The sequence below is a fragment of the Podarcis erhardii genome (assembly GCF_964252035.2).
Source record: "Podarcis erhardii genome assembly, chromosome: 8".
Classification (NCBI taxonomy): Eukaryota; Metazoa; Chordata; class Lepidosauria; order Squamata; family Lacertidae; genus Podarcis; species Podarcis erhardii.
Window position 1 is genome coordinate 29,034,137 of NC_138499.1, and position 16,116 is coordinate 29,050,252.

The 16,116-nt window shown below is 42.1% G+C and overlaps 1 long non-coding RNA gene across 1 annotated transcript; it reads right to left on the reverse strand.

Moving 5' to 3' along the window:
* Window positions 1-12,925: 12,925 nt before the first annotated feature.
* On the reverse strand, window positions 12,926-15,528 carry LOC309349142. The gene is made up of 3 exons (XR_014159758.1): window positions 15,472-15,528; window positions 13,102-13,190; window positions 12,926-13,000 (listed from the first exon to the last, which is right to left on the reverse strand). It is a non-coding gene; the product is annotated as an uncharacterized lncRNA (long non-coding RNA).
* Between the last annotated feature and the right edge of the window lie 588 nt (window positions 15,529-16,116).

Below are 16,116 nucleotides of genomic sequence, written 5' to 3' on the forward strand. Positions count from 1 at the left end.
TATTTCCAGCAGAGAAGCTTTGCAACCACTTGAAGTCACACTTCTAGGGGGCATTCTTCACCTTGATTAGCTTCCATTGCCTCAAAAAGAAGCAAGGAAATTCCATGAGTGAAAGAAACTGGGGCAGACAGACAGAAGAAATCCGGCTTCCTCTGTCATTATGTCTGCCTAGGCCCAATAAACACAGAGTAATGGGCTGTCAGAAGATAAAAGGGTCAGGGCTACTCTCAGATCCTCAGGATCATTCTATGAACACCCTGGAAACCCACCACCTAATCACAATTTAGCTCTCACCTAGGTCTATGGATTGCGTTATAAAATTCACAATGGGGTGAAACCTAGAACTGAGGTGCGAATACTCAAGATTTTTGCATGCAGTCTTCAAAAATTCAGTGTTTGGTTCCCACAGGTTGTGCCCACAGATTTCAATGTTATTTTATCATCATCCATGTTTAAACTGATGGTTAATTTTATAATGCAAATATGGTTAATTAGTTTTAGCTTGGGTATGTGATTGTTCTGGTGTTGATAAGATTTTTCCTTTGCTGTTATAAATTGTTTCTGTTTGGCTTGGTGTGTTTAATGTATACCTTAAATTGTACTGTATGTCACCTCAAGGCTCATTTAATTTATATAGTTATATAGGGTTTTGTTTTTTTATTCATTCATTGAACTTATACCCCACCCTACCCCATAGGATCCCAGGATGGCCTACAGTCATAACAAAATAACATTAAAACAATTAAAACCATAGAAGCTCTTAAACATTAAAAATACAACAAACTCTTAGCACTAGGCTATTATTGCACATGTCGATTCAGAAATGAATGGTTGTATCAAATGAAATTATCTTGTTAGCACAAGGACTTCCCGCTGCAGAACAGCAATTCAAGGATGTTCCTGATTATTATTTTTTTACATGCAGACCTAAGGAATGTAACATTTTTCGTCAGCTTCTATCCATGGCTATGGACTGTAAAGTCTACATCCAACACAGAGATCCTCATTATTTTTACATGCAGGTCTACAAACTGATCATCTAAGCCAGACATGGCCAAACTTGGCCCTCCAGCTGTTTTGGGACTACAATTCTCATCATCCCTGACCACTGGTCCTGTTAGTTAGGGATGATGGGAGTTATAGTCCCAAAAGAGCTGGAGGGCCATGTTTGGCCATAGCACAGATCACAATTATGTGTGTTGACTTCATAACAATCACATCTCACAACACCCCAGTGTCATAAAATTCCCTTTCTGAGGCATAGATGCTCATGTATCCGCATGATCTTTATATGCACACCTGAAAGCCACCCATGACTTTCATATCACATCCATTCCTTCTTACACATTGCAAACTAAAAATCTCAGTGCGGACAATTGCCAAATCTTCCACTTCCCTCAGCTGTAGAAACAATCATTGCTCTGTTGGAAAGACTCAGCCAAATTAGTCTTTTCTAACTGGCATCTTTCTTCAGAAAGAACCTTAGAAGCTTTCATCATTCCCTTTTGAAAAATAGCAATAACGTGTCATGACAGAACTTTGGAGCTGACTCAAGATGAACACCTTCGCCTGAGTCATGAGCACCTTTGCTGGCAGCACGTAGTATATCTTGCAAATCTCCTGTCCAATCATCTTGTCTGTTGGGATTCATATGCAAGTTGCTACAATATTGTGGTTGGAGTGCTTATTCGTTTACACAAAATTGCTATCTGTGGACCTTAAATCCTGTTGGATTGCATTTTCTTGTGTTTTCGATGGAATTTCCATCAGCAAATCTCAGTAACTGCAATTTACCCGTTAGCAGAACCTGACGGTTCATAATAATTCACCATTTTAACAAGCTGTTTACAAAAGGTGACTATTGTATATTAGATATATATAGCACAACACCAGGCTATGCTGTTGTAAGCTTGTCAAAAAAAAATTCTGTTCTGCCATAGGGTGGGTTTCTTATCTATTCTATATTTTTATCTTATGATTTTGTAATTTCCTATTATTATTACTCCTGAAAGAAACATAAATGAAACTAAAGTTTTATGAGCATCTTGTACATAATCAGCACAATGATCAACTTACCATTCAATTCAAATTCTATCATGATCTGAATTTTTGATTTAATTAATAATTTGTACTTAGGATCTGCTTCTACTAAGGATTGTTAGCTTGACCAGTCTAGCTGTCCACCGTACGTTTAATAAGTTTCTTTTGGGAGAGTTATGAACATAATATTTCTTGAACACCTGATCTCTAGTTTTCATTTCTCTAAATTCCCCTCTTAGAAGTCAATCAATTTAAAAAAGAGATTCTTTTGTTTCCCAGTCCGCACCCAGCCTTTCATGCTGTGAGGGGAGAAAAGTCTCATTTCCAGAAAAACATCACAAAAGTCATTGGACGGTTCCAAATGCTACATTCTTCACCTAACACATCTCAGTCACAAATCCGCATTGGTTGAGGCCTGATATTTAACATTTGCATTGGCACATGAGCAGAACCAAATGTGAAGAGTTTTGTGCCTGTTTTTCTAGGTCCCCAAGTGCCCTTTATATCTGTCTCCTTGCATTTCCCCCATGGTCTAGGTTTGCCACTGCCACCATTTTAAGTTGGGTCTCAGCTTTATCCCTGGAAGCCATGGAAGGTCTAGGGTGCCTAACCAGCCATCATTTTATTGGCTGGTCCAGTGAAACTATATTCTGACCTGAACTAACCAGAACGAGGGGCTACCCCAGGTTGTATTTCAGAATTAGAGTGATAAAGTAGTATTGCAACTGGAGTTCCCCTCTGGACTCTGCAGACACTTCCATCATACTCTTTACTCATCAGATTCCACCCCAGCTTTGCTCCAGTCCTGATCCTAATCTCACCATGTGATGGGGAAGCAATACTTTTGAAATCATCCATTGGAAGCTCTACATTAGGGGTCCATTTTTAACAAATTATAGCAGTGTCACTCAAGTAGACTTTCCATTCAAGGTACCGAATAGAGAAAGGCATTTCATCTATTACTGGCTGTAAGTTATATCCAACTATAGTGCAGTGTGTCTAAACAGGATAGTCTTGGTTAGTGGTTTGTACCGTGGAGCTAACACCGTTTGCATGGAAGGTAAATCATTTTGTTTTCAGGTGAACTCTTCCCAATGTGAGCTGAGTATTGCAATAAACATTGTGTTTTGCTTTGAGGTGACATTTCTTTCTGTACGCAGTTTGTATACAGTTGAAAAGTGTTGTTAGGCACAAGGAGTACAAGCTGTTTTGAAAAGTGGGCTTGTGGGCTTCCTCCCTTCTCTCTCACACACAGTGATTTGCAGCTAACCATAGTTTGCCACACTGTCTGAACACAGCAAAGCATGGTTTGTACATACCATTATTTGCCAGACCAGCACACTGGGACTGGAAACCCCTGTGGTTAAGTTCTGCATCCATAGCTTTAAAAATTTATGTTCAATGTTCCTCAAATATAGAAGATAAATTATAGCACACTGAAAAATTAGCAACTGATGTTTCCCCCCTGATTTTCCTTCATTTGATCTCTCTCATACTATGCCTTTAGTCTTTCTTATACACACAGCAACATGGAGGCTTACTCATCTGTCCTGTGGGCATTCAAGTTCTTTTCTCTTCCTGCTACAAGAATATGAAATTGCAGTTGCACAATGATTGAGCATACAAAAGGTAAGAGGATTATGAAGAAAACCAAATTTTAAGCTTGTTGATCTTGAATGTTTATTTCCTGAAGATTTTTATTTTTCATAACTATTTTTTTAAAAAAGGTTGCTTTATTTGGAAAGCACTTCTTCTCTGGAAGATTTATGGAAAGTGTAGACTTAGCAAACACTTTGTGACTCATAGTGGGCTTTCACCCTCAAATTATGTTGCTTCAGCAGAACAAAATGCTGCAGCAGTATAGCAGATTTACACCAGCAATAAGCAGCATTAACACTGTTGCACGCCACCCCAATCTCAGAGCAGTGCAAAATCCCAGGGGTTTCAGACAGGCTTCAGTGTTTCCTTCTGGGTGAGGTACAGCAGAGACTGTGGTGTCTTTAGGTTATATGGTTTATTTACACATATATACAGCTTGAGCCTACGATGGAGGGGGTTCACAGCATTAACACCCCAAGAGGATCTTGATTCCTCCATAGCCACAGCCTGGGATTCAATCAGAAGTCAAACATTACTCTGTCTCTCTCTCCAGCTTCCTGCTTTGCTTCTAGCTTACATCACTCTAACAACTCTCTGCTCTCATCTCTGCCTTTGTCTCTCTAACTTCCTTGAGTTGGGGGGGGGGGACACACCCATTTGCCCTCTTGCACAGTCACTTCATCGGGAAGCTAGCCTGGCTATTCCAAGAAGTAAAAGGGGGGAAGCCCAGGCATTAGAAGGGTCTTGGCATACAATCTACCCCCTCCCCAAAAAAAACCCTCATAAAAACTTATTTTAGAATATCAAAACAGAGAGGTATTCCATAGATGGGATTTATCAAGTGGGTACAAGGTGCCAGCATTTATGTGCATTTATATTCAGTGTAAAAAAATTCTTTGCTAGACAAGAAATCTGCCTTCAGGCAAATATTTCTTGTTTGGAAGGAAGTGGTATATATTTAAATACTTCCCCCTTTCCCTTTGATATATATCACAAAGTTAAAGGCTTTGTTCAAGCAGCAGTTGTAAAAATTGAACTCCTATGATTTTTCCTCAGTTACGTACGACAGTTATTCTAATGTCATAATGATTTGTGACAGGTGGACATAATTCACTAGAAAGCTGCTCCTATGCAGCCGTTCAAACATTAAGCGGGAGGGTAACAGACACTTGCTTTGTCCAACATGGAAATATAGAGAGAGCAGAAGGAAGCAACTTTCTAAGCAGGGGCTCCCCCCAACTCTGGTTTAGAGGATAACCTGTGGCACAATGTGTCTAGCACACTCCAGATCCAATGAAGGCCAGAATGAGATTTCATCAAGCTTTCTGGGTCTCTTTCTTCACATCACCTGCTCAGGCAGAGTTTAATCTTTAAACCACCACCTACACACAAATTTGTAAATAACTGCATAACTGTGCATTAGTGTAAAGGTAAAGGGACCCCTGACCATTAGGTCCAGTCATGGCCGACTCAGGGGTTGCGGCGCTCATCTCGCTTTATTGGCTGAGGGAGACAGGCGTACAGCTTCCGGGTCATGTGGCCAGCATGACTAAGCCACTTCTGGTGAACCAGAGCAGTGCACAGAAACGCTGCTTACCTTCCCGCCAAAACGGTACCTATTTATCTACTTGCACTTTGACGTGCTTTCGAACTGCTAGGTTGGCAGGAGCAGGGACCGAGCAATGGGAGCTCACCCCATCGCGGGGATTCGAACCGCCGACCTTCTGATCGGCAAGTCCAAGGCTCTGTGGTTTAACCCACAGCACCACCCACATCCCTGTGCATTAGTGTAAGCAAGCACTAATATTAGTAAATAGCAAGAATTGATGAAATCAGTACTATATATATATTTTTAAAGCAACAATCCTTCAGGTCCTCTTTTCAGGCTAAACACAGCTATAAAATATGCTGCACCCCTAGAATGTCTCACTACCTGGAGGCGGGGTGTGATTGTAGGAACAGCTTGGAAGATTCAGGTTAAAGAGAGAGGTATTTGAAGTCATAATTTTGGATGCAAAGAAATCAAGCCAAAATAGACTTATTAAAGTAGGGGGTGAGGGATTCTTGCGGTTGAAAGTGCCAGGAGATAAACAGATTGTTGTGTTTGTTATGAAAATTAGGCCCTTTACATTTCCCAAAAGAATAAAACTATACATGTTTTTCCTCAGGCAGTATTCTGAGATTTCAGAACCACGTGAATAGCATGAGTGTGTCGGGGGCACTGGCGTAGCGTGGGTTGTCAGCACCCGGGGCAAGGCAAGTAATTTGCGCCCCCTAACCCTATCCCTAACCCTAACCCCCAGATGTTGCGCCCGGTGCGGCCGGCACCCCCTGCACCCCCCACTCTACGCCACTGGTCGGGGGGAGTTCTTCTTCGTTTGTCACATCAGAAGCTTCTAGAATGGCTCACTTGAACAAGCTGCCAAAATGCTTATTCCCCTCCCCTCCCCACCCTCCCCCCAATGTAAGGGTTCAATACTATCATGCTAGAAAATACTGCTGGGGGGAACGTAAGGGAGAAACCTGGGTGCATTTCTAGATTTTGCATAGAAAGAAATGGAGCCCTGGATTTGAGGTTTGTTACATCCTGCCCATTTCTGTGGTTTCCTTAATGTGATGGCCTGCGGTTGATACAGATAAATGAACTCAGCTGAACTTTGTGGGTGCTGATTGATTTACATTAGCTCATGCTTTCAGACAGGATGCATGTTCTCTCACTAGAAGCTGTTATCAGCTATCAGCAAAGACTTTAAATTGCCCTTCGATGACCTACTGCTCTCTCTCAGTTACCATCCATTTTTTCCTGGTGCCCGAGAGTTCAATATTCTAGATTACATCCTTAGTGTTCTAATACTGACAAATTGCTTAAAGTGTAGCTGGATGAGATATTAGGCTTAAAAATGAGGGCATGATCCATTCCTGTGGGGATGAAGATGCTTCATTGTAACTCATCCACATCCTTCCATCTGTCTTCTCCTAACCCTGATTTATAACTGGTCCATTGCATGGAACCGGATTGTATTCTCACCTCTCTCCTTCTACTAGGTTCACTCAGCCATTTCCAGTAATGCAGGGGTGGGAAAACTTTCTAAATCATTCCCCTCTGGAATGTAAATGGGTAAAACTGATGGTAACTGCAGCCAAACAGGTTATAGAGAGTAATTGGAAAAATGCAGAAGAGTTAGGGGTGAACCAATGGAGGAAAAAACTGAATAATATTATAATTTTAGAATATCTAACTGTGAAGATACACAGAATGAAAGGGTTTAAGGTCAGTGAGAAAGAGGAGGATTGGTTTGAGAAGATATTGAATTATTTGGGTCTGTTTGAACAATTTGGGGCAAGTGAAATGTTAAAAGTGAAATAAACCTTGTGGATGGAGGAGTGTTAACGTATATAAAATTGTACATATGGTTGATTTAAATATGTTATTGTTGATTATGTATACCCAATGTACCAGCTGCCTTGGGGGTTTCACTATTTGTGCTTTGGTTGTTGGTTAAAAAAATAGAATAAAAATAAAATGAAAACCATTCCCTTCTGGGCAGCCTGCCAAGGGCCATATGTCAGTGGAGAGTAGGGCCAGAGGCAAAAGAGGGGGAACCAACAGATATTTCTACATCCCCTTATATGTCCTTTTCTATCCTCCATCCAGGAGCAAGCATAGCAAAAGGCATCAAAGGCACATTCTAGCCAGCTAAAAACAGTCAAGGAGGGTGTGAAGTAGGGCAGGGAAGGGGTGTGACTGAGGAGGCAGCGACAGCACCCTCCCCCTCCCTCTTGGTCAGTCCAGGGGTGGGGTGGGCACAGGTGTCCCTTTGCCAACCATAAGGAAAAGGAGGTGCTACCAATCTCATCCCCCCTTGGGTGTGGCTTCCCTCCCTGTGGCTCCAGCCTCAATGAGGGAGCCTATCATGAGGGCACTTGGTTTTGTTGTTGTTTAGTCGTTTAGTCGTGTCCGACTCTTCCTGACCCCATGGACGCGAGCACGCCAGGCACTTCTGTCTTCCACTGCCTCCTGCAGTTTGGTCAAACTCATGCTGGTAGCTTCAAGAACACTATCCAACCATCTCGTCCTCTGTCGTCCCCTTCTCCTTGTGCCCTCAATCTTTCCCAACATCAGGGTCTTTTCCAGGGAGTCTTCTCTTCTCATGAGGTGGCCAAAGTATTGGAGCCTCAGCTTCACGATCTGTCCTTCCAGTGAGCACTCAGGGCTGATTTCCTTAAGAGTGGATACGTTTGATCTTCTTGCAGTCCATAGGACTCTTGGTTTTACACCTCCTCAAAAAAATGTGGCCATGGTCACGACCCTGCAGCCACACACACACACCCCATGCTATGCCACTGCCATCAATGATCACTTTTTTTAAAAATCTCAATTATTTATAGAACTGTTTAAAGGATAACAAAAACACACCTTTCAAAAAGGCTATGCTCAAGTTTTGCTGCTAGAAACAGTGCTTTTCTTGAAATAAAGTCGGGAGGGGGGTGTATATGTCATTTGGAGACATCTCCTAGAGTCGGATGAAAAAGATAGCAACTGACAACAGTGCTACGAGGAATTTTCGCTGAAGAAGTGAGGTGGTGACACAGTTCTTGACATAATGAGGCCAAATGCCTTATCTGGCTCTTCTGCAAGAATCCCATATCATTCCCTTCTGGAGTCTGATCAGGAGCGACTTGACATTACAGTGGTACCTTGGTTGTCAAACAGCTTGGCTCCTAAACAAATTGGTTCCCGAACGCCACAAACCTGGAAGTAAGTTTTTGGTTTGCGAACGTTTTTTGGAAGCTGAACTTCCGACATGGCTTCCGATTGAGTGCAGGAAGCTCCTGCAGCCAGTTGGAAGCTGTGCCTTGGTTTTCGAATAGTTCCAGGAGTTCTACAACCAAGATACCACTGTACTTGCTTGACTTCCTCTGAGGTGTCATCATCTGGACCCACCCTTGCTTTACTGGCCTGCTAATAGATCCATCCACCTACCTTGTCCCATCTGTTATGTTTTGCTCTGCAACACCATTCTTTTATCCAGCCTAAGACCAAGCAGGGCAGTTCCTACATAAGCAACTTCCCATGTTTTCAGAGTGTTTCTCAACCATAATTTTGGCTTTAGCACTATGCTGCTTCAAAGCTTCTTTTTAATTAGGGGAGAGAGATCTGGAAGGAGAGGGTGTGATGGGGAAAGACATGGGATTGTTCGTTTCTTTTCATTCATTAAAAAATGGCAGAGCAATAAGGAAGTAGGAGGAAAGGTCTGCACTAATACCCAAAATATTTTCTTAAGTACATGCAGATGAAACAGTAGATCAGTGGGTGGGCAAACATTCTGGGCCCATGAGCAGATTTGCAAACCGGAGAAACTGTTGTGGGCACCACAGTACGCAAGTCATCCAAGCAGATGTCACAACCCATTCTAGTAATTGCAGCGGAATATAGTGGTACCTCAGATTACAGATGCTTCAGGTTACAGATGTTTCAGGTTACAGACTCCGCTAACCCGGAAGTACTACCTCGGGTTAAGAACTTTACCTCAGGATGAGAACAGAAATCTGGCTGTCACGGCGGCAGCGGGAGGCCCCATTAGCTAAAATGGTACCTCAGGTTAACAACAGTTTCAGGTTAAGAACGGACCTCCAGAATGAATTAAGTTCTTAACCTGAGGTACCACTGTACTTATTTTGAGCCTACTTTCAGTGACAGAGGGAACACCTCTTTGGAGCAAGCACACCTACAGAATGTACATGGGTAACCCTCTGAAGCAAATTAACTGCTTAATAACTCCTATTGCCTTTTCTTTCTGTGCATTAAAAATCTTCCGCAGTATATTAGCAGTTGTCAAGGCGAGGGGGGGGGGAGAGAGAAAAGAGAGAAGATGGCATTGCTACAACTAGAAAAATATTATTTATTGACTGCATCAGAATGCTTTCCTTTGTCCAAAGAATTGACGTCAGGGTGCATAGGCTGTCCCCATTTGACCGTCACAACAATCCTGTGAGCTAGGATTAGTCTGGGAGAAAGTGCCTTGTTCAAGGCAAATAGGTAAAAATATTGCTAGGTTGGGGTTTTGAATAGTTAGGACTCAGCTAGATTGGTAAAGAAAAAGTGTTCTATATGCATTGTATATGCAGTATAACACTGTGACACCAGATGGTGCTGTGGAGTCCTGTCTTTCCCTACCAGATTTCCCTGTATGAGTTTGCAACGCGTTTAACTGAATCACTTCTTTGATGTGTCTAGATCCAGCCCAAGTCTTCAGCCAATATTCTATTCACTGAACATGTGGATCTGTTTTATACCACGTTAAGACATTGTTCCATGTGGCCTAGTAGATCTACTCTGACCAGCAGTTCTCCAGCAACCCAGGCATAGGGCTTTCCTATCATCTCGTACAGCTGAGTCACCAGGAATTGACTCAGGACTTCCTACATTCAATACGTAAGCAATGAATGAGCTATGTCTCCAATTTCAGTCCTTGTACAGTACATAGATGGGAGATACTCAACCAAACACACAGATGAAAAAATCCCTCTGAAGTGCACAGCCAATCAGGGCACATGCTACCTCAGCAAGGATCATGCTACTCTGCCTGGTTGCTAAGCAACACCTCCACCCATCCTACTCTTGGCTGATTAACTTTAACGCTAACATAGTTAACTCTTACATTTCACACAAAACGATCTCTGCTGTTGCACTTCCAACAGCTGGAACACAACTCCCATCAACCCCCGCCAGTATATCTGAGGGTTAAAGGGTGATGGGATTTGTACTACAGCAACATCTGGAAGGTTACGAGTTCCTCACCCACACTTTAAGGTTATGACCTTAACTGAGCTCAGCTACAACCAGTAGATAATAATCTCTATAATAAGCTGCCGACAAAATGATGCAAGCTGTTAACTATAAAAGTTGCCAGAAATAAATGAATACTGTTTACGAGGAAATAGAAATACAGAGAAAATAGAAATATAGGAAATAGCTGACATGGGGACTGTTTCTAAGCAAAGCTGTTTCTAAGCAAAGTGTTTTCTTAAGGCAGTAGTAGTGACAATTCCTGGAATAATTCAGTTTTTTAGAAAAACATGGGAAAGAAGTGCATGTTAAAATAGTCCTGAAAGTGATGATTACTAGGTAGTATCATCTATTCAACCAATTTTCCACAGTGTCCATGAAACTTAGTAAGTTGGCTATCCATAACACCCTTCCTGGGGAAGAGGGAGGAGAGTTTTATTGTGCATCATGCCAAGATTAAAGGGTGTGGCAAAATGCGACTCCTGTCTTGGCAAGCCATGGCAGAGGGTGAATACAGACAACCATTACCCAACCATTACCCAACTGGCAACTTTCCATCAGGTATGCATCTGTCAATTTCTGCCAAGTGTTGAGAAAATGCTGATCGTGGTAAAATTTATTATGGCTCTACTTCCCCAGATTTATGATCGGGAACAGATATCTAATAAAATTATCCTGAGCCCTTTGTGCATGTAAGCACTTGAGAAACTAGGAATATGAACATCTTGAACCTTTAACACTTTAAATCCTCTTAGGTCACAACTACTACTCACCACCTGGGTTTTATTCCAAACGGCCCTCCTTTGTTTTTCCTCTCCTCCCAAATATGCCTTTTCATTACTTTTAAATGATTGTGAGCATGTGAGTGTGACCTGTTTTCATTTTCCGTTTCTGTACAGTGCCTAATAATTCCATGCTTTCTAAATGCAAGCATGCATGCTGCTGCCAAGAAATAGGGAGGGTTTCACTACACATCTTACTACAGAGAGAGCTGGTGCCCAGCATGAATGAACTCTTGGCATAGTTCCACCGATGCCACGAAACCATAAGGCAGCAGGCAGGTCTCCCCTGTGCTTCAAGACCTGAGCTCCAGCTCCATTGTTGTCAAGCTAAAAGAAGGGTTAAATCTGGTCTACGCTTCATTGAAAGCAATTGCAGCTAGCCCGTGTAATAAACCTGTCTCTTCTGGTGATTAAATGTGTGGTGCAGCCCTCTTTATTACATACTTCAAAGCATTCAAGGATGCAATTATACTGGGACAGCGTGACACTTGGATTTTTAAAGGAAAGAAATGGCATCGTATTTCAACAAACTTACACTACCCAAAGTCTGATGGTTTGCTTCAGGCCAATGGACACTGATACCCAGAGTTCCCCTGCATAAAAGGGCTCCATTAATTTAATTGGACAAAGCAGATCAGCATGCAAGTTGCATGCACATAGAACCCATGCACTTTCCATTGAAGCAAATAGGGCAGACCATGTAACCCTACAGTGGTCTGGTGCAGACAGAACCCTAAACCAGAGACAGGGCATCTATGGCCCTCTAGTTGTTGCAGGACTCCAACAGCTGTCAGCCCCAGCTAGCAGGGCCAATGGTCAGGGAAGATGGGAGCTGTAGTTCCAACAACATGTGGAAGGCCACACATTCCCTACCCCTGCTCAAAACTAAAGCTGAGCAAGCATGAGCCTGCTCTCCTTCGATGCTGCCATGAGAAGATCAGATATATCTGCTTTTGTTTCCAGAGTTTGAATGAGCCTCAGATGAAATGACAATTTCATCTGAACTGGGACCCGGGGTTAGTTTTAAATAATTTATCAAAACAAGCCAGGTTCAAAACCAAGAGCTTGAAACTGACTCGTTTGGACAATCTATAGTTAAAACCAACCACAACAGTCCCAGTTCAGATGAAACAATAAACGGTTGTTTGTTGGAAACAGAAGCAGGTCCTTTCAATCTCTTCCTAGCAATTGTGCCCAGATGAGGGGTGGAGGGGGGACCAGATGAATCTGAGGCTCATTCAAACAGCTTTAAATTGTGTTTTTAGTCTTACATCCAAATGCAGTCTGTGGAGTGACTGTAGCTATTCATTTATTTTTGGTTTTACTAATTAATGGGTTAACTTTTTGCAGACCAGCACTTCCAAAACATATAATTGTGATGAGGATGAGAGCGGAGCTAATTATTCTGATTTCAGCCTAATGTATGGGTCTCTTCACCTAACCAATGAAAGACCAGAAGAAGAAGAAGAAGAAATAGATCCTACAGTCTTGCACACATCCAAAACACACAGCATTGGGGAAGATTATTCTCAAACATTCTCTGCAATTCTTTTGATTGAACTTCTGGGCTTATTGGGTAGGGAGGGCAGAAATGGATAGTATTGTGTACAGTTGAGGCAGGTCACAGGTTCACACAAAAAACAAGGACACCATTAAGCAATGGAGGCAGTGGGTGTTGCACATTCAGCTTTGGGTATAATTTCTCCCATGTGGGTCTTCTGCTAGAGGGCTATAAATGAACAGGGCTGGTTTGTACAAGTTCTAAAATTCTCCATTGTCAGGTCATCTACTGGCATGAAAAATTACCATTAGTCTATAGCAGCGCAAAACCAAAAGCATTCAGGTTTTGAGGCATTCAGAGATAAATCATATTCAATACTCATAGCCAACCTTTGATTATTTGCCTGCCAATGCTGTACAGGAAGCTGTGTGCTTCCGAATCTCTTGATGGTCACACAGCTGTTAAAAGCACAGGATTCCTGCCAAGAAAAATAAAAATGGCAATATTAAGAATAAACCAGGCCCTCCAAGTGTCCCTATTTTCCAAGGACATCCCTGGTTTAGAGAAGCCATCCTGGTTTCTGATTTGATCCAAGAATGTCCCACTTTCCCTTAGGACGTTGGAGAAATGTTGGAGTGTATGGAAGGATGTCCATGTTTTCATTGGAGAAATGTTGGAGGGTGTGGAGTTATCTGACCCCTGAGCCGTTTGAACGCAATCCTGTATAGGGAAGTTTTTTTAAAAATGTTTAATGATTTAATATGTTTTTATATATGTTGGAAGCTGTGCAGAGTGGCTGGGGCAACCCAGTAAGATGTGTGGGGTATAAATAGTAAAATTATCATTATGGAATGGGACATCCCTATTTTCATTGGAGAAATGTTGGTCAATTTTTTTATTGCTGACCTTCACCTGTTTCTGGCTCCTGACAATATTATCTCGTTTGCTCCCTGGATGGAGGTAAACTATTTTTTTAAGTTTTGTAAAAAAATATTTTTTTTTGCAATTGCTTACTTTGCCAAGTGACCTACCTCAACCAACTTAAGTCAAGATTGGGACCTTTGTGACCCTTTTGTTAACCAGAAGATTATGCATTCTCCTATGAACTAATATTCCCCACCCCCAAGCCCAATGCTTTTTCCTAGTTTGTTTTATCTCTGATTTTTAAACTGAGTATAAGGAGATGGGAAAGGGTTTGTTTTCTTTTTCTGGTTGGTACTTTAATTATAGATAAGTACAGTGCTTTTAAAAAAATCTGGCTGTATTTTCGAAAACCAGCAATAAACAACAGAGTAGGCCACCTAGAATGAAAAGACACTGAGCTAGCAGGAGGGGGTATATACTGAAATTCCCTCCACTGCTTTCAGAACCTCTGAAATTCAGACTTAGACACTTAGGCCTTGGTTGTTATCTTTTTTAAAGTCATGCGCTTTACGGTTTGTGTTGAATGTGGATGTTTTCTTGTTAACCTATTGAGTTCGTACGTTTCTTCTCGTTGATCTGATGTAGGTGGCCTTTGAAACAAAAGCCAAATTAGTCCCATTTGCCTCTTGCTTTGCAAGGTTCAGCACAGCGATAAGGAAAAGTCTTTGCATGACGCAGCACTAATCCATGAGTCACAAGACAAGTTATCTGCAAATACTATGGATAGTGCTGTAGCTCAGTGGTACAGCCTCTGCTTTGCATGCAAAAGGTCTCAACATCTTGAGGTAGGGCTAAGAAAGAATCCCTGCCTGAAACCTGTTATCAGCAGAGTCATTACTGAGCTGCGCACACCTTTCTGTGTTCTGCTGGGAGACCAATATTATTAAAATGGGACTTACAACAAACATTTCAATCTAGAGTGCTCTAGTTCAGGGTTCCAGGATATGGCAGGTTTACAAAATATCCAGGTTTACAGGATATAGCAGGGGTTGGGAGCTTTTGGGTGTAAGTGTTAACTTTATACAGTACAGTGGTACCTCAGGTTACAAACACTTCGGGTTACAGACTCCGCTAACCCAGAAGTAGTACCTCGGTTTAAGAACTTTACCTCAGGATGAGAACAGAAATTGTGCAGTGGCGGCAGCGGGAGGCCCCATTAGCTAAAGTGATACCTCAGATTAAGAACTGTTTCAGGTTAAGAACGGACCTCCGGAATGAATTAAGTTCGTAACCAGAGGTACCACTGTAATCTCGTTTCCACACACACTCACCCGCCTCTCTCTAGCTTCCATCCAGGTGAGCAAGAGGCACGATCAGAGTCCAAGGGCACATTCCAGCCAGGCAAAAACACTTTGAGGTGCAAGGAAGGGGGTGGCTTGGAGGGAGGAGGTGTGGCCTGGGGAGAGTTCCAAGGACCAGAGAGGCCTGGATAGTTGCATTTGGTCCCTGGGATATAGAATGATTTCCCATCATATGGTGAGAATCTGTACGGAAATGTAGCCATACAGGTGAGCTGTACCTGAATGTGTGAGTGTCACCCCACAACTTCCCAAGTTGCCAGCTAGCTTTGCTCTACCTTTGCTCTTCCCCTAATTTACAGGATTTGTATATGAAATGATAATCCCAAATGTGCTTACAGAATTCAGAATAAAATAAAAATTTCAGTAATAAGACAATTTCACTGAAAGAAAACCTACAAAAATGAAGACAGTCCAAATAAAACCAGATGGCACAGACCACAAAATTAGCAACCAGTAATCTGCTACTAAAATGCTGGATAATAAAAAGATATTTACTTGCCACCTATATGAGAAAAGCACTTATATTAGTCAAACTCGCTGGGGGTGGACATTCCATAACCAAGAAGCCATTCTTGAAGAGGTCTCTTCCTCTGCCACTAAATGCATTAGACCTTCTCAAAGACTTTAAATTCTGAGCAGGTTCCTATAGATGAAAACACTTTCAAGAGCCTCCTTGGCTCAAGGAACTCTGTTAATCCTTGTTTCCTCCCTCTGGCCATCCATTGGTCCTCTCACCTAATTTGCACTGTTTAGATGCCCCCTGCCTCTTTACCTATTTTCCATTCAGTCCCATCCCCAAAGCCATGATAGCTAGATTCCCACCAAACACAGGGATGTGTGAGTGAGTCTCACTCACAGTAGCTGGGCTGGTTTGTTGCTTACCACATTCATTCTTGATCCATTGCTTCAAGGTCTGACAGACATAACAGCCTCCTGCACTCTTCTTATTGAGGGATTCATTAGTCACTTGGAATGGATATGAGATGAAGGTGAGTTGTAATTGGTTGCTGATTCCACAAAAGCACTAATGGTTTTCTAACCATTAGAAATCAATGGGGTTTAGTTCCTTGAGGGAAAATGCTCTTGAGGGTCTCCCTCTTTCAACAGAACGTTGCAGCCGGTTCTTTACAATCCCTCTACAAACAGGCTCACAAAGAGGTAGGAAATTATTATGGAACA